At 39.2% G+C, this 21,323-nt stretch overlaps 1 protein-coding gene across 20 annotated transcripts in view; it reads right to left on the bottom strand.

Moving 5' to 3' along the window:
• The window catches only part of LOC117411181 (protein 4.1-like), a 96,461-nt gene extending 80,956 nt beyond the window's left edge, over window positions 1–15,505 (bottom strand). For all 20 annotated transcript variants that reach the window (XM_059025131.1, XM_059025127.1, XM_059025133.1 and 17 more), the window contains exon 1: window positions 15,357–15,505. The gene's annotated coding sequence lies outside the window, so the exon portion shown is untranslated. The remainder of the gene's footprint in view (window positions 1–15,356) is intronic.
• Window positions 15,506–21,323: the final 5,818 nt, after the last annotated feature.

Below are 21,323 nucleotides of genomic sequence, written 5' to 3'. Positions count from 1 at the left end.
GCTGCATGGGGCATTTCAGAAACATGAATCTCTCAACACAGAAAAATCAAATACTGTAAGAGATTGGTGAAGACAAAATAAATGAATTACTATCTGTACTACAACAGCTGCCATTTCTCATTAATAACATCAGAATGTAGGCTGCTGTATCAGATACTGGGCCGGAAAGTTGCACAATTTTATGGAACAACAAAGAACAATCTGCTGATGCAATTTAAGAACTGGGCTCTATCAGGATTCTACACTGCAAGAAAGCACACCTGCACCATACTATACTCACCTGTATTATAACAGTGTGTTACAATCTTGTGTGTCATAATCCAGAACATGCTACAGTATGAGAATGTTTGTTAAATCATCTTTTTTTTTTTTTTTTTTTATAGGATTAAAGCAGACCTAATACGGCAATAACCAGAATACTGTAGTACTGTTCACTTTAGTATGCATCAGCACATCCTAAAGACTGAGGTTTTTAAAATGATACAACTGCACATTTAAAACAAAAACTACTGCTCCTTCAGTACCTCACATACTTGTTTTATTGGCCTGATTTAGATCCAGTACCCATTTATAACACACACATACATATATACATTATATATATATATATATATATATATATATATATATTATATATATATATATATATATACACACACACACATACACACACACACACATATATATATATATACATATATATATATGATACACACATATACACACACACACACATATATATATATATATTACACACACATGAAGAAAGTTTGCAGAGATAGCAAAATATTATTCTCTAATCTACAGTAGTGTGTACATTTCCCAGCAAGATGTACTGTATATAAGCCTCAATAAAGGCTCATGCAGAAATTCCCAAAGGACAAAAACTAGTCAACCGACAACCTAAACATGTATAAATGCATCCTGTACTGAAGACACCACTGTATCTCAACAGTAATGCATCTTGACTGCTGCTCGGACAGCCCTGTTCTCCCTTTATTCATCCTGAAAGACTTGAGCGTTTCATTTCCCTATGATTTAATCAGTGTCAGTCATAACAGGTCATTGTCAGCGATAAATTCCCTTATTTACTTTAGTATTAGGGCAGCCAGGCATGGCAGATTCACTAGTCACATGGCTGGCCCGCAAGAGACACCAGCCACACAGTTGCTAAAGGAATTAGCTCACAAACAAGTTGCTTTTCACAGGGAAGTCACTGTGCTGCTGCATTGTTTGTGATGAACCCCCACAGACAAAAACAAAAAAAAAAGCTTTACAATGTCATTTTCCGTGGGAAGAAAAAAAAAAAAAAAAAAAAAGCAATCCGTGCTTTTAAAACAAACAATAACGAGATTCTAGAACAGCATACAGCATGCTTTTATTACAGTATATTAAAATAATTTTAGGATCAAAATTGCTTTTGGCAGTTTATTTAAAAAAAAAAAAACACACAACATTTTCCCAGATCATTTTGAAAACACACACAACAAGTACAGTTATGTAGCTAAACCAAAAATGCTTTTAACGGACAGTTACAGACATTCCATTCAGTTACAGACATTTGGACACACAGTAGAATACAGGGTTTTTACTTTTTAGGGATTACTGTACATGACTTGTAAGTACAGTAGGTAGAGTACCTCAGACTCTCTTACATTATCTTGACAACAGTTATGAAAAAACAAAATAAACTATATATTCTTCAGACAATAAAGTGCTGATTTTGTTAAGCAATCCACTGTGACTATTGTCAAATAGACATGGATTATTGTAAGATCTTACTTTGTTGCAAGTAAGTGTTTTGTTATTGTTGGCAGGAGAGCACCCTTATGGTTTTGAACAAGATGGTAACTCCATGAATAAATAAATAAATAAATAAATAAATAAATAAATAAACACACACAAAGCTTCATCTGCACTTCAGCATTTCTAATCTTAATGAATATTACAAGTTCTTAATCTCATTACAACAGGTTTATAAGTACTGTATGCTACAAGTGTCTACCAACACCACTCTCATCTAGCTACACTAAGACATTAAATCACCTTTTTAACAGTACGCCACTTGATGGAAGTGTCATGGTTACAATATCCGTGAGTCACCACAAAAACAACGCAAGCAGATGCAATAAAAAAGTACCAAAAACATTCACGTCATTCTCACTTTTTTAAAGGCTAAACAGTTCCATACTTCCCTTTTAGCCTTTGCGGTCTCAGACTACTGAAATGTCACTGCATACAAAACCACAACAAGCAAATACAACATTGTGAGCTACTCCAGTATAGTGAATATAAAAATTCCAGCCGTGTTCATGCAAGGATGGCATTCTGAATGTTTCTGATGTCTGCAGAAGGAAGGTACTCTCCTACAGCAGGATCTCTAAAGTCAAGAACAGTTGCTCTGACAACATACAGCCTTATTTTCAAAATGTTGAGTAAATTTTGAGTAAATGTACTTTATCAACTTAAAGTATTTATCTGCTTTTCTTTTGTATTTTGAGTTACTGTACATGTAATGTCCCATTTTGCTCACTGAGAATGATTATGTTATGTACACTGATAAACTAATTATAGTTTCAATCAAAATACTGCACATTTACCAAGCTTTGAAAATCAATAACATAATATGTAACTTCACAGCAGGATGGAGTATTAAGGCCTGGTCACGCAGGCAACTTTTGTCGACGACAACAAGAGGAACACATTTGTTGCCATGCAGTTTGACGTGGTCACACGAGAGACAAGCCTGCTGTTGCCAAGCTGGCAACATACAGGAAACAAACATGCTGCGAAGGAAGACTACGATATAAAAAAAAAGTACTAATTACATTATAACAAACAAAATAAATACATACATAAATGAAATAAATAAATAAAAATCGAAATAAATTACATCCATTTATGTATATTTTTTTAATTTTGGCACAAGTTATCCTCCATAACTGCATACATGGCAAATTAATTTAAAATAATTTTTTTTTTTAAAAATGCTACACATGTATTTTATTATTGTAAAACTGTATTCATAGCTTAAATGTTATTGTAATCATGGACATTAACATTCGCACATACACACTGCATTGCATATCTATAGACTACATATTATTATTATTATTAGTTTATTTAGCAGACACCTTTATCCAAGGCGTCTTACAGAGACTAGGGTGTGTGAACTATGCATCAGTTGCAGAGTCACTTACAACTACGTCTCACCCGAAAGACGGAACACAAGGACTTAAGTGACTTGCTCAGGCTCACACAATGAGTCAGTGGCTGAGAGGGGATTTGAACCGGGGACCCCCTGGTTACAAGCCCTTTTCTTTAACCACTGGACCACACAGCCTCCTAAATTGTGATGAAATGCAGGAATCAGAATGCATCATATACACTGTCTGTCTGACGTTATGGTCAAGCCTTATCATCATGTGACACTACTATCAAATATGATTGGCTGGTATTGAAAATGCTGCCCTCGTGTTGCCTGAAAAATAGAACATCGTCCTAAGTGGGAGACATGTCGCCGGCGTGTCGCCAGGGTGGTCACACGAGGTGACAAGCCGACAACATCTATCGCCCCCTTGTTGCCGTCGACAAATGTCGCCCGTGTGACCAGGCCTTTAGGGAGAATTATGTGACAGTTACTGTACAGTACTGTGTGGTTTCAGACCCATTTACTGAAACGCAAACATTTCTCTGTTTCCATAAATAGTTGTAAGGCTTCCTGTATTAATGAGATGTATTTTAGAAGCAAAAAAGAGTTTTTAAACATTGCTCAAACAGGACAACAGTGACATACTTTATTTCATCATGATGGGGATTTCTGCCATCCTGCTGCAGTTTTTTAACTCTGGTCCATATGAGAAGTGAGGAAAATCTGCCTTTGTCCCACACTCCATCCTTTCCCATGGTTTTTAAACGATACAGCACTTCAACTTGCAAGGCTCCCGGTAGAGTATTGTCACTGGTTTAATGTTTTGTTTTATGCTGAAAAATGTGATCAAGGAACGGTACAGTTTTTTTAGTTTAATATCTGGACACACCGCTTTTCACTTGAACAACGCCCCAGGAGCCACAGTACATGATCCTGTCCATTACTATAGTACAGATATTCTCCAATTTATTGACTAAAAAGAAAACTGGTATACTTTACATCTAAAACATCTGATTGATGTATTACACTGTATAGTATTCATGAAATAAAGACATGTAAAAAAATCAGTACAGCATGAAAACTGAATCTCAGTTGTCCCAGTCTCATCGACCCCAGTCTTCTTATTACTGGTATTAGTTACTGTAGAAAGATAAGTATGCTTTTGTAAAACAGCACAGTATCTATCTGAAAGTATTCTCATGAACCACTGACTTTAGAATTTGACTGAATTTCATGGATACTATGTGGGGTACACAAAAATAAAAGTATAGCAAGCTAATAAGGTAGGCAGAAATTACAGCTATGTGTGTTGCAAGAAAATTGTTTAAGGTGGCATATATACAGTTCCCTACATATGCAAACAGTACCTTTATCGACTGGTCTCACAGACCTGATTAACACTGATCTTGGTTAGGTAGACAAGGTTAGCAGCTGCAAAGTGGCTGTGCAAAGCTGCTGAAAAGACATTCACTCAGGTTACGGAAGTTCTGTAGTTTATGACAGTAAACAGAATTGGATTACCAAGTTTTTGTCTGTGATTAAGAAGGAAATTTAAAAAAAAAAAAGTTTGGTACTGAAGAGGGTTAAACAAAACGAGACGCAGTGATTACTCCTAGTTTGCTTCTGCAGCAGGAATGAACGTATCAGTCGATTTCCTGACATTAAAAGAGGGGAGGAGTAAAGACAGACATTCTCATACCTTCCAATCTCCATTCCCTGTGTAACCAGAAATGGGACTTGCATGTCTTGTTTTTACAGCTTGCAGATCTGTCATAGCTGATCACCCCCCCAGGCCTGTTAACAACCCTTCTTTTTCTAGGAAAACCAAAACTGATTAGAACTGTGTGGCTATCAGAACCCAGACTGTCCTTACCGTGCACCCAAAAGCCCTCAATTTTGCACTCAACACTTTGTAGTTTTACATATGCAGTACTAAGTTTAAAAATCGTGTTCACTTTTCCAATATACCCTTGATAAACAGTTAAAATAAAAACAAAACATTAGATCGGCTTCTGGCTGTGCAAAAGAGAATCATTTGTGCAGGCTATTTAGACAAAATGGCTGACAATGTTCTTACATCCTTATTGTACAAATTGGTATGTTTTCTTGGGTATAATCCAAATGCTCACAACACTCACTTGGTATTACTGTAATCTAAAATCTAAATGCTATCCAATGAAATCCTTTATCTTCTCTACAATACCTGCCAATTAAACTAGGCAATGTTTTTATTACTATTGATAGGACAAAAAGTAGACCTTGATATTCTTGCTTCACATTGCAAGAGTGCTCAATGTTCCTTTAATTTCGAAAATTGGGTATTAGGGAACAACTGAATCGTAAAAGCTTTTATTTTCACCACTACTTTTTATCCAAATTATTATTTTACTTTTGACATCAACTCTTTCCTGCCAGTTTGGAACCCTGCAGATAATCTGTTTTTAACTATAAATGGCAAAAAACCAAAACCACAGGCACAAACGTATGCAGCTATTTTTTATCATTATCTATCCTATCTAATTTCATAGCTGGGTAAATGGCGGAGATTGAACCTTTTTTTAATGAGTTGTAAATGGTTGTATCAGAGAACTGTTACAAGCGCAGTTCTTATTTCTTAGTTGGAAGAGAAACAATGGCATTTAAATACAAGCGGTTAAGGGTCCAGCTCAAAGAGTAAGCACCTCCTATGGTAAACTATGTTCCATTTCATTTCAGGTCACCTCAAATTGCATTGCATGAACAGTCCTCAAAAGACTGCAAAGCCAACAGTAAGGTCATAAATATTCCAACATGACAGCAACATGTCCTCCATTGTAAGGTATTTTCTGAATGGGATTTCTAAAATATGTATTGACATTGCTGTTCCATAAGCCTTCCAAATGGTATAGCAATTACTGATTTAGCTAGTGTCATACAGTACTAAAGGGACAGTGGCAACGATGTGGCTTGCTACAAGGTTTAATGGAACACCCCAATATCTCAATTATAATTAGGGCTTCTGATTTTCGGTTTTAACCGATAAAACACCCCCAATACAAAAAAAAAAAATGAAATCAGTGGATAGCCAACAAACACCGGAAAAACTGTGGAAATGGTTAATCAATTCATGTTGACTTTACCCTATTCCCATAAAAAAATAAAACCTACTACAAAAATAATAATAAATACATTTCTCAGTGCTGCTGGGCAATGTCCCGCCTTCCTGACTTGCATCTATCATTGATTCGTTCTAAACCTGCCCCAACTACTGAGTGACAGCACATTCCCACATTTCTATTGGAGACTCTGCTTGCGAGATTTAAATCGAGATACAATCAGGATGGAGGAACGGGATTTCAAACTGTATTACAGTTAAGATAAGGAGGATTTAAAACAGAATTATGGCGAAATGTACAAAAATGCCTACACACAGAAACCCAGTAGAATGTCCCCGTGACCATAGGGATTTCGTTGAGGAAGACAGCAATGGAAAGAAGGTACAACTATTGAGTATTAACAGAACCGATGACCTCTATAGAAAACAATGGGAGAGCAGTAACCGGCTGTTGGATAATACTGTATCACAGTAATAACACACTCAACATGAGCTTCAACAGCTGCCCCCTAGGGGGAATTTAATTTAATGACAAAATGAAGCACACTGATACTGTACAGTATACCCCAAATCCAAGCGCCTTATCCCAGCCCTACTGAATACATTGAACCGCATGAAAGGAGTCAGTCAATTTTCTGCTCAAGGTAAATGTGGTTAATCTGCACTTCATTTTGCATGTAAAATAATACAGAAGAAAGGAGAAAAACAGCCTGATACTGTAACAAACTACAAGAAAATAAGACACAGTAGAGCACAAATTTTGCTTCATAAAGTCCAATAAAACCTGCTGAATAGTGTTACATTAACATATTGAATTACATACCCGCTTTGTAGTTCTCCCCCCCATACACAGTACTTATTGAAAAACTGACAAATTGAAAAATGTGACATTTCGAAATCTAACATGAAATACTGTACTACTATTACGGGTTCTGCTGGACTTTTGCAATATCATTTTGTAATTTCTTTGATTACATTAAATAAAACATCTAAATTATGTTTTCATATAGTTTTTTTTTTTTTTTTTTGTCTCAATCCAAAAATTCTAGGTGATGCAAAACTTTTGGCCATAGTTGTAGCTGTAAATTACACCTTCTGAGGAGATCAGCATGTTGCGGTTATTTAAAAGAAACAGCTTTCTGTTTTTGAAAGATAATGCATTGCAATGTCTTTATTTTACAGGGTGAAATTATCAGTGTAAATATCTTTACTTCAGTCACACTAGGCTTGGTTTACTCACAATCCTGACATTGCCTCCAGTTTCAATAAATCAGAGAATTAAGAATTCCAGCATGGTTACACACTCAAAATAGCAGTTAATTTGCTAGTCAGTCAATTAGGATCAAGAGGAATTCAATAAAACTATTTAAATGGTTCAATCTGTATAGAACTTACTGTCTTCCTCACTTTTAGAAAAAAAAAAAACACAGAATGCCGGAGGGTGCTGAAGCTGTGGTGTCTCAGATACATATACTATATTCCAGAATCTTCATATGATAACAGGAATGTAGAAAAATACAAAATTCAAAAGTAGCATATATTTTTACTTTAAATGCTTCATTGCGTTATGACAAACTTAATGAAACATTTGTTTTGCATGGGAGGAGAAATCACAATCGGGGTTGATTGAAAACGGATCACAGACAAGAACGATTATGTACCTGGGAATGCTGAAGTTGTCAAAGCGAGCACTGAAATTGTCTTTCAGCTGTACAATAAAGTTTGTCATCGTTAGGAGTCATTTTGAGTAACGTTTCACTGCCTAGATATCGGAAAGTTAAACTAAACCAACTGGTCTCTTAATAGCTACAACACAGATGCTATATTATTTTACTAATTTTTATTTGGAGGTTACAAAGACATACTATCACAATTGTTACTTTTACTTTTTTCCTTTTTGGTTTGTTTTCAATCGGCTTGAACAGCTTTTTTTTTATTTATTTAATTTTTTTTATTTTGTATTTATTTTTTTTATAATGACGAGCTGGTATGCCTTGTGCCATGCTGCAACACATTTTTTGGGTGGGGGCGGGGGTGGGGGGTTATTGCAAGTGGCCTGCCATCAAATTTAATTGCCGACCACTGTTGTACGGTATCCCCAGATTGATAAATAAGTTGTACTAAAGAATGCCATGGTTTAAATCACACTTGGATATGCAGCTAACTATATACAGTAGGCAAGGTAAAAGTATTATACAGTAGGACAATCCATGACAGTGGAAACACAAGTCCAATTTTCACGCTGTGCAGGTGTTGCAAGTTACATGAAAATTGTAACTACACAACTAGCTAGAGACAAAACCAAATGTTAATTAATTGCCCCTGAATATCTGTACATAATGACTTGCAGAAAGAACAGAGGCAATATTTGCACTGCTATACAACATTATTCAATCATAATCTATTGTAATGGGAAAGATACAATATGTCCTAATGGCAATAAATGAAAAACACAACAGCATGAAATAGAACAAGTTTTTATTCTTCAGCAGACTACTGTGATTTGTGGTGCCGATTTTCTAGGTATGTACAACTCATGAAATAATCTCTTAAATTGTTTTCAGTAAATAACTGATGACACTGCTGCATCAGTTCAGAGTACAGTAGGCAGACATTATTATTGTATTGAGATACCAAAGACAATGCCCTGTTTAGAATAGTTGAGTAACATCAGCTTTAACTTTTCTGATGATCCTACAGTACTTGGACACAAAGACTCATGGGTGCCAGATAATGGGATACTGGTGACGGTACTGTAAAAACAAGTCATCTTGAGTAGCTTAAACAGAAGGCATACTGTACAACTGAAGTGTGTCAAGGGGTTAGATCCCTCCAATAGTGTTCATACAGCAGCACCTAGTCAGAGCAAGAACTTGGTAGTGAAATCTCTATATACAGAAGGTAGCAACACAGCCAAAAATGTACATATGACCGTGTCTGATGATCTCCATACAGTAAATGCAGCTGTGCAAACCACTAGCACTTGAGAGCAGAGGCGTTGTGTAGAAACAAGGAGTTATTTCTGTCATTTTAGCTGACATTCAAAATAATTGTCCAGTAAATGAGTGGTAGTGTTGATTGTAGTCAAAACTGGCCTCATGACAATACTCAGCTTGACTCATGAGTGAAATACATTTGAAACGGTAAATGTGGATAACAAGACCAAAGCCATACTGTATAAGTAACTCATGACACTGTTGACAAGCAGCCTGATCAGTAATTATATGTAGGGCTTCCTATACAACAAAAATGACAAATGGAATCAGCCAATCAACACTGGAAAAACACCGGGAAAAACAGTGGAAATGGTTACTCAATTCATGCTGACCCATTAAAAAATAAAAAAATCTACTACAAACAAAAACTACCTTTCCCAGTGCAGCTTGACAATGTCTCTCCTTCCTGACGTATCATTGATTCGTTCTGAATACATTGAACCCACCCCAACTACTGAGTGGCAGCACATTCCTACATTTCTATTGGAGACTCCGCTTGTGAGATAGATAAGGATTTCATTGTGGAAGAGAGTAAAGGAAAGAAGGTACAACTTAAGTGTGCAAGTACTCTCGAGTTACTACTATACATATTTTGACAGAAAAAAAAATGCTCAAGCATTTCGGAAAACAATAATTACATACAGTATATACAAGCAAAAGCCTTGGGGGGGGGGGGGGGATTTATATAAAACTCGAAAATAGCTAGAATACACCAAAAAATTTAATTAATAAAAACCGAAAAACAGAAGCCAAAAATAATGAGTTATCAGCATTATTTTTATTCCAGAATCTAATGTGATAAGTAGGGCTGTGTTCGAAGCTTCGTTCACTAGCTACAGTTACAGTTTTATACAGCAAAAAGTAAACAAACCAGATTATGCACACGGACTCAGTGATCTCTATGGAAAGCCATTTGGGGCAAAAATGCATTGTGCCGCTTTAGAGCGAGCCAGAATCTCATAGGACAGCAAAAAGGCAAGCACATGATTCTGAAGTGCCTCGCTTAAACAGTACCCAACTTCCTGAAAATGTGGTGTAGTTATTTTTTATATAGATTGTATATATTCTCAAGGCACGAAGTGTGGAGTATTGGTTAGGGCTCTGGACTCTTGACCGGAGGGTTGTGGGTTCAATCCCCAGTAGGGGACACTGCTGTTGTACCCTTGAGCAAGGTACTTTACCTAGATTGCTCCAGTAAAACCCAACTGTATAAATGGGTAATTGTATGTAAAAAATAATGTGTAATGTATAATGTGATATATTGTAACAATTGTAAGTCGCCCTGGATAAGGGCGTCTGCTAAGAAATAAATAATAATAATAATAATAACAAATGCTACCAAATAGCCTATATTACTACCCAAAACTCTTAATTTGCTACTAGTTTTTTTATGCAGTAGCATTTTTCTGATACCTTACGCTGCAGTATATGACCAACCGAGTGACCTACAGAATTACTGGTATTAGTTTTTTTTTTTTAACACGTACATTATTAGTACCTTTCATAAAGCGGAAAAGCATTGCCAAGAGATCTTCCCGATAGATGACTGAGGTTTATACCGCCCCATGTAGATACACATGAGGCACATGACGCAGATCGTATTGGACAGTGGAGTATAAAGTAAAGTTAACTTCTAACCCTGATAGTATATATTTTTTGTTCCGACTTTCTGTTATGTGGAACTTAATAAACGAGAAGCAAAACTGTGAGTTTTTTTTTCACCTTCATTTTAGTTTTGTAGTTAATTCACTGGGGTAAAGTAAGGCCTACACAGCTTATTCTTTACTCCTGGGATACTTTTGTATGTTAACATGTTACATATTGTAAGGTCTTGCTGTAAAATAAAGGCACACACACTGGGGCCACGCCCCCCTGCTATGCTGTCTCTGCCTGCGTTCAGAGCAATATACATATGTCTTTTATTACTTTTTGAAAAACAAACAAATATCCGAACAAATATTTAAATTATGAGTGATTATCCGAACATGAAAATCCTGTGTTCGTCCCAGCACTAATGATAACCTGCTTGGAACAGTGGCTGTTAAATAAAGCTTTGTTTGCCCCAAGTCCGCTACAGTTGGTGCTGTTAAACATGTATTTTTATTTAAATTATAAAAACATGATTACTATTCTATACAACGTAGTTAACTACATGTGAATGTTTTATTCCATTTATAAGGATTACCTGTAAAATAATAATATTTTCAATCAAATATAAAACTTGTAGCTATGGTGACGTCACCAGTAAATTATGCAAATTAGTACCACCTTCCTTCGGTAATGTGTTCCAAACCTTCGAAGGTCAAAATGTTCCCTTTGTTGCAGCCCTAGTGATAAGCCAATACAATGAATATGCCTTCCAGTCTCATTAGTCCTCATTGAAAAACATTTATGTAGATGTCGACTCTTCCTCACAGAGTATTCAAAAATGCTAGGATTATTTTCAGGACATTTCCTCTGATAAACCCTGTGACATCTCACCAAGACCGTGCAGTAAGTGGACCCTACTGTAAAAAAGGAATGCAAATAATATGTTTGTTTTAGTCAATTAAGTATGGTTTGGCATGCTATATTTCTATATGAGTTCTGCCAAGGACTTGCCCTAGGTTACTGCATGTGGGTTCTTAAATTTAACTTATTTAATCTAATACAGATCCTGTATTAAGTTGAGTAAATCTATATTTTAAACAGAGTACATTGTGTTGCAAGATACTAGTAGCGTTGCCAGATTTACTGTACGTACAGCCTGATTGAAGCTACAGTAAGTATTGTCTTATGATCAAGGTTTCTCAACGGTTTCTCCCACAGTACCCACAAATGTTATTTTATTTTTTGGTTTTGTTTTTTTCTCATCCATTGTCTTACTGTATGTCTGTGGGATGTGAACCAAAGACCTCAAACATTTATGTTCATAGAAGAGGGAAAAGTAAGTCTTTTAAACAGAAGTAACCTGTAAATGTACAACTTCAATAACAAAACTTAAGTTTTCATGTCATATAGTAAGGAATGTTTTGTGGCTGAGTTACAGTACTGAAGATATTCCATAGCCTTTGACTAAAATACAGTACTACTACTGTACCTAGTCTAAATTTCTGGTAACCAACTCTAACTACAAACAGAAGCACTAATCACCTCAGGCACTGCTGACATTTCTTAGAGAAAATATTTTTTTCTAGAGAAAAGTTAACCACGCAATGGGATTTGAAACACGCCTGCATTACACCATGGTACTGTGTCCATTCTGTCATTGGATTTGAATGAATGCATGACAGATTAAAGACCCAGTATCATAGTTTAACCTTCATAGTGTACTGTACATGCACTCTTTTTGAATTATGAGCAATTCTACATTTAAGAACATAAGAAAGTTTACAAACAAGAGGAGGCCTTTCGGCCTATCTTGCTAGTTTGGTTGTTAGTAGCTTATTGATCCCAGAATCTCATCAAGTAGCTTCTTGAAGGATCCCAGGGTGTCGGCTTCAACAACATTAAGGAGTTGGTTCCAGACCTTCACAATTCTCTGTGTAAAAAAGTGCCTCCTATTTTCTGTTCTGAATGCCCCTTTATCTACTCTCCATTTGTGACCCCTGGTCCTTGTTTATTTTTCAGGTCGAAAAAGTTTAGTTTAGTTTCTGTGCTGTGTTTTACTGTTCTCATGTCTCTCCATTTTGGAGAGACCCACATCCTCGTTGGGTTACCTTAGCAAATCCTTCTTGCATTTTTTATTTACTTCCCGCTGCTGTACAATATAACTGAACTACAGTACAGTATGCGGGACAACATTCACTTCAAAGTGGACATGGATGTAGACTATGGTGGAGGCATCTTTAAAAGTGCTGTGAAAAACTTTTATCCCCCAGTCAGCACAAAGATAAGAGATAGCAGTACAGAAGTCTCTCTGAATATATCTCTTTTCTGGCTGAAAAGATATCCTGTAATGCAAACTTTGTTTCCTAAGTGAAACATTTCCTTACAGTTGTTTCTAAATTGCACAGTAGAGTTTGTTACAGTAAATTGCATTATCAATAAAAAAATACAATTAATCTATATTGCTATAAACATTTATTCTTAACAGCCTGGAAAGTCTCAATTATGCTTTGGCGCAGTTGAATTACTAATCACAATTTCTATACACCTCTTACACCAACATCTTTTACTCTGAACTGTATCCATAACACCCCCCGCCCCCCCCCCCAAAAAAAAAGCTTGTACAATATGATTGAAATTCTCTTCAGACACTACAGCTTATTTAACAGATGGCCAACATAAAATGCTGTGGATCAAGCCAACATGTCCACTGCAGCCACTCCCTCACATTAAGAATCTGAGATCATCATTACACACAACTTGGATGGAAAGGAAACCCAAGTGGGAATATTATGTAACTTCCAGAAGACTGTATTTGCATTGTATTATATATATATATATATATATATATATATATATATATATATATATATATATATATATATATATGCAATGCATACAAATTGGTTTATTATATTATTCATTTTTGTTTAAAAGAAGAAAAAAAATGGCATTTCTACAGTGAGGTGTTAGTATCTTTCTCAAGTCTTAAGCTTCAGGCTATAAATCTATATCACTGCATGACGTAATTTTGAAAAATGAACTCGTCAGATCACAGCCCAGACAGAAAAAAATAAATGTAGATGCAAATCCCGTTTGGGGATAAAGATGGGCAGTCAGTACAAGTGTGGGCAAGGCTACAGTCCGGTCTGTACAGATAATAAACACAACACACACACACATCACTCTGTTTCATTCATAAATATACTATAGATTGGGGCATGCTTGGTTTGAATTGTTTTTAATATCTGTTGGGAAGTAACAGAGGATGACTACTTTTTTTTGCTTATTTTTTTTAATTTGCAAAAACATTTGCAGTATTTTCTCATAACCAAATGAATACACGTTTCCTGACACGAACAACAGAATAACAAACAAGCAAACCTAATTCCAGCTGCAAAAGTAACCATAACAAACACAAGAAAACATTTCACAATAAAACATGCTGCTTGCAATAAATCAGGTGGCATTCACGTAAATACTGTATAACCAGAGTAGACCGCTGTGCTAAAATGGCGCCGTGGAGTGTGTTTTTTTGGTTTGTTTATTTGTTTTTTCTCAACAGTGGGGGGGGGGGGGGGGGGAAGGATTTATTTTGATAGAGCAAGAAAAACAAGTCACACTGCACTAAAACCAAGCAAATGTGAAACATATCACAGATAATCAATATAAAAAACAGGCAATGACCATGTAAGGTTACAAATATTATTAAATAAATACTCAGACTTTTTGTAATATAGATGACCAGCTGTTCTGTAAGAAAACAAATGAATTGTTACAGTGTCAGTAGACAACGAGCTAGGTTATCATCTAGCACAGGAAGTATCTGGCGTGTGTACATTACAATGAAATTATTCCAAGTATAACACAGAATAGCTGCACGCGATGTACAGTCACCCAGAGTGTGTCCAAATTCTAACTAGGGCATAACGTTATTTTTATTTTATTTTAATTGTATTTTACTATAGTTCACACGACCTTTTCTTTAAACATTAGCGTAGTAGCAAACAACTGCTAGCCTACACAGAGAAATAAAGGAAATAACACAGCATATTTTATTTTATACAGTGTTTACTACACATGCAAAGATTAAGGGGATTATCGCCCTTGACAGTTTACTGGCTTGTTGTACGTAGACGACATTATGATGATGATGATGGAGATTATGGTCGAATGTTAGTATTGAGATTTAACAACTCGAGAGATAAATTTAATAATAAGAAAAACGTAACACAGACATGCAAAACAACTACACAGGATGTTCTTAAAATACAGATGTAAACCTTAAAAAAAACAGTTATTTAGTTCTACTGTTTTTCAAAAACACACAACTAAAATGCAATGTTCCGCACTACCACTGCCGTTTGACCAAACACAGTATCCAAATTGCCACATGAATTCACTGTATATATATATACACGCGTATGTTGTCAGTACAGCAATAGGCACAATATATTCCCCCAACGTTTTTTTGTTTCTTTGTCATGTTAACCGATAAAAAATAGAAACATACGTATATAATACTCACCTAAAATTTTGAATTAAACAAAGTTTGCTGTACGGTAAAAATTTGCTTCAACTCCTTCAATCACAATTTAAAATTGAAATTCCCAGAACAAATCTGGCTGGGAGGTGACTTACTCAACCGAACCCAGCCCCCCAACAAACATATTAAATCCATTCTGCCGCCCATCATCCACGCCCATTGGTCTAACTATAGCTTTAAAACATACGCTGACATGTAAATGGTTAAAGGTACTGTCTGTTATGCAGTGCCACGCCTATCATTGGTTGACACATGCTCGACTGCAAATGAAGACACATTGCAGTTTGAACGATCAAGGAGAAATGGCGCCCACTACCTATCTATTATAAGTATTGCAGTTGTGAAATACATGCAGTCATTTTAGCAGATTTAGCCTAGCTAAAAAACGGAAACACGTAATTTGTTATGCAAACTGAATCTCTGACATCACTCTCTGACATCACTGGACAAAACAGTCGACCTGATAGAAGCTGCTTCCGTATCCTTTTTTGGGAGGAACAGTTGCAAACCTACCCCTATAGATTGATGCCAGTTAATAGAACCATAACTACACATATTAAATAATAACAGCAGTTGTTATTGCATGGATATTAACTTGCTGTCCATATAGTGCAGCTACATTGTAGTTACAGTGAAGTTAAATGAATGTAAACTTTTCTGATGTTTGCACCAACTGAGTGAACTAACCTGGCAGATTAACTACAGTTTACATGTGAACGAGTCAAGTAAAAAAGAAAATGGCCCAGTCATTGTTGTAAAGTGTTTATGTTAAAAGTACAGTTTAATATTGAATATATGTTTACTGTATTGAAATATGTTTGGATACTCAAGAGACAGCTGCAGACACACAAGCATCCTACCATTTCAAAGCGTTTTTTTTTTTTTGCCAGGAAACAATTTCAAAGACATTTTAAATTGAGACATAATGAAAATGCTACTGTGGAAGTTTAAAAGTAATTGTGGATTTTAAAAAAAAAAGGGAATCGCCAGCTTAATCACTTTACCATAAGTTTATTCATCAGCAGTCATGGCTATAGAAGTCTATGGGTGTCCTTGACACACGGTCCTGCAACTAAATGGATGATTAGATATACAAGAGGTGTGAGATTAGTCTTAAAGTTACAGGTTAGTATTTGGAATAAGGTTAGTTAAGATGCTATTTGAATGGCTTCTGGTCTAGCCACATACTCCTTTGCTAATCTATACTTATGCAAGGAACTGACATATGAAAACAGTTCTTTGCATGTGAACAACAGTCAATAGCAGGTAGGGACTGTGTTACTGTGGGACGGACTAGAAGGAAGAGGAGTGCATCCCTGTCAAAATAGCCGCTGCAGAGCTGAGTGTTTCGAACAGGTTTGCTCCCTTCAGAAAGACAGCCTTACCGGACACTGCAAGCACAGTGGAGGGTGTGGTGCGGAGACAGGGCACCATGGTGCCGCAGCCCCCCCAGAGGAAATTCAAAAAGGGCAGCAATAGCCATAGGGGACTCAATCATTAGGAACACAGATAGTCAGGTGTGCAGCCGTGATCCAGAGTCTCAAATGGTGTGTTGCCACCCGGTGCCCGGGTGCACGATATCACAACATGGGACAGGCTCTTGGCCTGGGCCGGGGAGGATCCAGTTGTCGTAGTTGCCATAGAAACAAACGACATAGGTAAACAGAGTCAGGAGGCACTGCAAAATAATTAACAGAGTTAACAGAGGAATCAGGCAGAGTTTAAACTAGGGAATTGGGGGCAGGGAGGCTAGCAATAAGGGGAGTTACACTGCAGGCTACACAGCAAACAACAAAGTGCAACCAAATCGTTGCCGATGCTCATAAACTTAAATGTCTTTATTTAAATACAAGACGCATTAGAAATACATTTCTAGAATTAGAAGCCATAGTCAATGTGGATAACTATGACATTATAGGAATAATGGAATCCTGGTTAACTCCAAACGATGGAGGCGAGTTTAACATGGAAGGATATAGGTGAGTTAGAAAAGACAGACCCGATGAAAGTGTGGGAGGAGTTGCAATATACATAAAAAATTACTTAGAATGGGAAATACTGGACAGTAATGGCAACAACAATGAATCAATATGGATTAAATTAAATTAAAACACATCTAAAGGTTTAATAGTGGGAGTCTGTTATAGCCCCCCCCAAGTTCTGATGAATCATTAAACGAAAACTTATATGCAAGCATCAAAAAAATAAGGAAGGAAGGGGACACCTTAATTATGGGAGACTTCAACTTCCCAAACATAAACTGGGACCACTTGACCTCTGACGACTATTCAGATATGGAAATGATATAGTTAGTGCAAGATTGTTTCTTATCACAACTGGTGAATGCCCCGATTAGATACAATTCATGTCTAGATTTGGTATTAATAAACAATGAAGCAAGGATGCCCAACTCACAAGTAATATAGCCATTACAAATAAATGACCATAATATGTTTGTGGCAAATAAATCAAGGGCAGTACATAAATCAAAGACAAGTGCCGTAGCCAGCCATGATAAATCACAGAGGCACTGTAACAAGGCCAGGAGCCCGGTACATGAACAGGGGGCGGGGCAAAGCCCTGCCATAAAATGTGGGTTTTTTGTATTTGTTTATTTTAGAACGGGGTACCCCTCCGCCCCTGTGCAATTTATTATTTTGTATTTGTTTTGTTCTTGTAGTTGTTGTTGTGTTATTATTATTGATATGATTTATTTATTTATAAATATGACAGCAAAGCTGTATATTTTGTATTGTTTTGCAGCATGGATGGGAAGCCCCTTCCCACATTAAAAACCTCGTGCAGAAGGTGACCATCTCCCGAGTTAATTAATTGTTGCTAATCAGGAGATGGTCACCTGCATATAAGCCTGCAGCTCTCTGCACTCGGGGTAGGTGTTCGGAGGAGTGATCGAGAGTGAGAGCGAAAGCGAGAGCATTAAGAACTAAATATAGGCACAGTGAAGACGATTGCCCAGCCTGACCTATATGGTTTTTGGGTTCGAGATTTGTTTATTTAAAACCTTTCTTTTGCTCTGTGAGCAGTATTTGTTTTGTTAAAACCTTTTCTTTTATTTGTGTTTGTTATTTAAATAAACTGCGCACGGCCCGTCTTTTGCCCTGCAGTACCTGCTCCTTTATTTTCTTCCTGCATCTAGCCTGACATCACCACAAAGCCATCCTTGTCACAGGCACCTACCCCATCACCGCGCCACACTCCTTATTTGGCTGATATGTACTTCTTTCAAATCAACATTGTCTCACCTACTAATAAGCCTTTCGAACACGTTTAACTGCTATGGTGGTGTGAACTGAGTAGTGTCGCTGTACTCTGCAATGACAGCAAAACATTTAGAAGAGCACAGAGGCTGTCGATATCAGCGGCACTTGGAAATGAAGGCATCACACAATGAGGGATGAAATGCATTTTATTTGGGGCAAATAAATGTGTAAGAGCCTAAATAAATAATGATTAGTATCATTTTAACCTCATGTGCCTCAAAGCTGGCTACGGCCTTGCAATGGTACACAATTTGCAGAAGAGCAGATTACAGTAGGAATGCAACAGGAACTTCTAAACGTAGACTGGAACAGAATGAAATTGAAAACAATTGAATTACATTTAGGGATATAATGTTAGAAATTCAGGATACATTAATCCTAAAAATGAGAAACGGTAAACTTACGAAAAATAAACCACAATGGGTAAACTGATCTTTTAAGATGGTGTGACGGGGTACTGCCCCGTCTTTATGATCATGGTTGGGACTGGCAGGGAGGGGGTTAAAATTCCTCCCTGCCAGGAAAACATGTGAGAATGTGGCTGGAGCCCTAATTGACTAATCAGTAATTATTGAATAATTGGGCTCCAGCCACAGGGGATAAAAGCCAGGGGAGAGGCCCTGGCTGAGGGAGAGTTGGAGAGAATTGTAGAGAGAATTGTTGAAGGAGTGTTTTGTTTGTGCTGTGTTTTTTGTTCCAGTGAAGGCAACGCCCAGCCTGGAAACCTTTATTTTTGTAAGTTTTTGTTTTGTGTGTTTGTATTTTGTGTTGTTGAAATCTTTTTGTTTGGCCCTTGTGCTGATTTATTTTGTATTTTTGTTTATTAAAAACTTTATTTTTGAACTTTCAACTGTCTCTGAGTCTCAAACCTCGGTCCATCCTGTCACATTTGGTGTCAGAAGTGGGATAGCGCCACCTGGAGGCTCAGAGCAGTAATTTTTTTTTTTTTCTTGAATTTTGGGAGTTTTTTTTTTTTTTTGGTAAATGGGGAAGAAGAGCAGACAGCGGCAAAGGCAGGAGAAGCAGCAGCCGAAGAAATGTAGGCTGCTGCAACAACAGCCACCCCAGCTGGAGGACCCAGCCAGTCTTTTCCCCTGGTGCTCCTGGTGCGGGAAGGAGGATCATCAGTGGAGGTCCTGTCCAGATGGGCTACCAGCTGACTGGTGTGGGTACTGTGAGGTGGATGGCCACAACTGGGCAGGATGCCCCCACAATCGGGACCAGGAGCAGCTGCAAACCCCGTCCTCGGCAGCCACCCCACCACTTCCTACATCACCGCCTTCACCACCATCCCAGGAAATATGGGACTGGTTGATGCACGAGAGCCAGAGAGGGGTGAGCCTTTGTCCCGAGAGCCAGAAGGGGAGGAGCCGCTGTCCCGAGAGCCAGAAGGGGAGGAGCCGCTGTCCCGAGAGCCAGAAGGGGAGGAGCCGCTGTCCCGAGAGCCAGAAGGGGAGGAGCCGCTGTCCCGAGAGCCAGAAGGGGAGGAGCCGTTGTCCCGAGAGCCAGAAGGGGAGGAGCCGCTGTCCCGAGAGCCAGAAGGGGAGGAGCCGTTGTCCCGAGAGCCAGAAGGGAAGGAGCCGGCGTCCCGAGAGCCAGAGAGGGGTGAGCCGTCGTCCCGAGAGCCAGAGAGGGGTGAGCCGCCGTCCCGAGAGCCAGAAGGGGAGGAGCTGCCGTCCCGAGAGCCAGAAGGGGAGGAGCTGCCGTCCCGAGAGCCAGAAGGGGAGGAGCTGCCGTCCCGAGAGCCAGAAGGAGAGGAGCTGCCGTCCCGAGAGCCAGAAGGGGAGGAGCTGCCGTCCCGAGAGCCAGAGAGGGGTGAGCCGCCGTCCCGAGAGCCAGAAGGGGAGGAGCCGCCGTCCCGAGAGCCAGAAGGGGAGGAGCTGCCGTCCCGAGAGCCAGAATGGGGGCCGCTGCCGTCGCCCAGAGAGGGGGAGCCGCTGCCTTCGCCCAGAGAGGGGGAGCCCGAATGTCCACAGCCCGAGAGGGAGGAGCCCGAACGTCCACAGCCCGAGAGGGAGGAGCCCGAACGTCCACAGCCCGAGAGGGAGGAGCCCGAACGTCCACAGCCCGAGAGGGAGGAGCCCGAACGTCCACAGCCCGAGAGGGAGGAGCCCGAGCGGGAGGAGTCGGTGCGTCCACGGCCCGAGAGGGAGGAGTCGGTGCGTCCACGGCCCGAGAGGGAGGAGTCGGTGCGTCCACGGCCCGAGAAGGGGAAGCCCACAGGCCTAGGGCTGAAGGGACCTGTAGAGGGAGACGAGCTGCTGTTCCCGCCTCCGCCAGCAGAGGGAGACGAGCTGCCGTTCCCGCCTCCGCCAGCAGAGGGAGACGAGCTGTTGTTCCCGCCTCCGCCAGCAGAGGGAGACGAGCTGCTGTTCCCGCCTCCGCCAGCAGAGGGAGACGAGTTGCTGTTTCCGCCTCCGCCACTAGAGGGAGAGGGGCCGCCGTTCCCGCCTCCGCCAGCAGAGGGAGACGAGCCGCCGTTCCCGCCTCCGCCAGCAGAGGGAGACGAGCCGCCGTTCCCGCCTCCGCCAGCAGAGGGAGACGAGCCGCCGTTCCCGCCTCCGCCAGCAGAGGGAGACGAGCCGCCGTTCCCGCCTCCGCCAGCAGAGGGAGACGAGCCGCCGTTCCCGCCTCCGCCAGCAGAGGGAGACGAGCCGCCGTTCCCGCC

This window comes from Acipenser ruthenus, chromosome 6, assembly GCF_902713425.1.
Source record: "Acipenser ruthenus chromosome 6, fAciRut3.2 maternal haplotype, whole genome shotgun sequence".
Lineage (NCBI taxonomy): Eukaryota > Metazoa > Chordata > Actinopteri > Acipenseriformes > Acipenseridae > Acipenser > Acipenser ruthenus.
The sequence above is the reverse complement of the archived record's forward strand: the minus strand, read 5'-3'. Positions and strand labels throughout refer to the sequence as shown.